At 41.8% G+C, this 2,498-nt stretch overlaps 1 protein-coding gene across 1 annotated transcript in view; it reads right to left on the bottom strand.

The window, feature by feature from the left end:
* MGAM (maltase-glucoamylase) overlaps nt 1-1,872 on the bottom strand; it is a 116,364-nt gene extending 114,492 nt beyond the window's left edge. The window contains exon 1 of the mRNA XM_017891075.1: nt 1,787-1,872. The gene's annotated coding sequence lies outside the window, so the exon portion shown is untranslated. The remainder of the gene's footprint in view (nt 1-1,786) is intronic.
* Nucleotides 1,873-2,498: the final 626 nt, after the last annotated feature.

Below are 2,498 nucleotides of genomic sequence, written 5' to 3'. Positions count from 1 at the left end.
TTTTTTTTTTTTTTTTTTTTTTTTGAGACAGTCTTGCTCTGTCGCCCAGGCTAAAGTGCTGAAGTGCAATGGTGTGATCTCAGCTCACGGTAACCTCCTCCTCCTAGTTTCAACCAATTCTTCCACCTCAGCCTCCAGAGTAGCTGGGATTACAGGCATCCACCACCACGCCCGGCTAATCTTTGTATTTTTAGTAGCGATGGTATTTCACCATGTTGGCCAGTCTTGAACTCCCGACCTCAGGTGATCCACCCACCTTGACCTCCCAAAGTGCTGAAATTAAAGGCATGAGCCACCACAGCCAGCCCCAGAGTGCTTTAATCTGTACTATTTTATTGATCACAACAATCCTTTAAGATAGGGCAGGTATTTTTAATGACCATGTATAAATGAGGAAACAGAAACTATGAGAAATGAGTTGCTAAAGGTCACTCATATAGTGGTGGAGTTAAACTCATTTAATTAAACTCATTAAACTAATTTAATTTCAATCCAGGAATCCAATGTTCGTAGGGTTTGAAAGCAGTAAATACAGAAAATGGCTTTTTCAAACTAAATGTTTGTTCATTCATTCAACAAATTCAAAGTGGATTTGCCACCAAGTCTCCCAAACAGGAATCCCTCAAATCCTATCAGTTGTCAAATTCTACCATCCTCACCTCAGAGATGGCTATTTCTCTTCAAGCTCAAATCTTGTTCTAGAAACCCCCATCATTTCCTCCATGGCCCCCTCCCCTGTGCCTCGCTGACACCTGTACGGTCCACTTCTGTATGGGAAGCTCAACATGACCCTAATACTCTGATCTCAGCTAAGTGAACCAGCTGGACAGATGATCCGACCTCGTCCAGATGGATTCACCCTCCCAAAAATCTGGATTTGAGACACAGTGCCTGAATCATACTGCACTGAGTGAGCACTATGTCTGTGGGATTATGGCATGTTATTAAGATGCAGAAATTCGTTTTAGTGAAAATCCTTGTCTGAAAGAGAATGGGATACACATGTAGAGAGTAGCAGAAAGAAAACATTCAAACCCAAAGGAAAAGCAGAGACATTAACTGCCAGTATTCTTTTCATTTCTGTGAAAGCCAAGGTACAACTTAATTTCATGTGATTCTCCTATTTCTTCACCAAAACACTACCTTTACTATGCCTATGACTACCACCACAACCACCAGCACCACCACTATCCTAACTTCCAGTTTCTGTGAGTTTCTGTGCCATGTGACAAAATGGTCCCTGCTAGCCCTGCTATGACAGCCTCGGGTTGTCTCCCATTGTCCGGTATAAATAAATATATCCACCAAAAATGTCTAATCATAGTCTACCCTATGAGCAAAACGTTATCCTCCTGTTATCTGCATTTTTCTGGCTTTACCACCACTTGCAACTGTAGGACCTCCAAATCTCCACAAAGTCCCTCCCCATGGGGTTTGGCATCCCCATTGAGTTCTATTTTTTAGATGAGGGTACATATACCATAGGAGGTATGTGGTGGCATATTGAGAGATTCATAATGCATTTTCTTGGAAATTCCATTTTAGTTCAAGATTTGTGGAAAAGAATAAGTAATTTCAATCAATATTTTGAATTGCTAAAATTGTGGCAGTATAATAGTATGCAAATGTACACAATTGTTTTTCAACATCAAACACTAAATTCTACAGAAATTTTCCCCTATAATGAGCCACTGGTAGGTATATTTCCCCTCAGTCCCCTACCCCAAGGGAAAAACGTGAAAAGAATGCAGTAGGAAATGTCTTAAATTCACAAACAATGTCTTACAGCCATGTACAGTCTCTGTCATGTTTGCTGTCTTCTCTGGCTCAGCATCCTTCCTCCAGGTACCTCCCTCTCCTCCTGGCCTGCTCTCTGGGAATCGCCATGTCCACACTGTCTCTGGGTATGGCTTGAGCTCCCGTGTCTGCAAACAGAGAAAGAATCCTCCAAGTGTCAGTGCTGCACAGCATTCTCTTATGTGAAATCTGCTAGGAAGAAGCACGAAAGGGCTGTCATCCAATGGCTTACAACTCTATCAGCTTTTACTTAAAACCTCCTCACCCTTAGCTCATGTTTGTGAACAAAATAAAACTCTAAGAGGGGTCCAGAGATCCCTCAAAAGGAATCCCCACCCACGGGTCCCTGCTGAGAAGAGTGATCTTATGTCCCTAATCACAAGGTTCCATGCTGCCATTAATGATGCTGGGACCAGGGATGGGCACCTAACCCAAAGACAGCCAATCCTTAAATTGGCCTACAGCTCAGGAAGCATCCCACTCTGTCACCACTCAACGACTCAGATTCTCTTTCTCAGTGTAAGACACAGAAAGAATTGCTAGCAAGATCAATTAGTAGCAAGAACAAAATGAAAAAATAGAAAAACAGAAATAAAAACTGTGTGAGAAAATCTTTAACCACATGTCCTTATACCAGTACCACTCTGCCAACCTCCCTTTAACAAATACATGTGGACAAAAACAATATGTCTTAAAATGTA

The sequence above is a fragment of the Rhinopithecus bieti genome, unplaced genomic scaffold (genome assembly GCF_001698545.2).
Source record: "Rhinopithecus bieti isolate Rb0 unplaced genomic scaffold, ASM169854v2 scaffold_20175, whole genome shotgun sequence".
NCBI classification, from domain to species: domain Eukaryota; kingdom Metazoa; phylum Chordata; class Mammalia; order Primates; family Cercopithecidae; genus Rhinopithecus; species Rhinopithecus bieti.
Note: the sequence above shows the minus strand (reverse complement) of the source record. Positions and strands in the feature narration are given on the sequence as shown.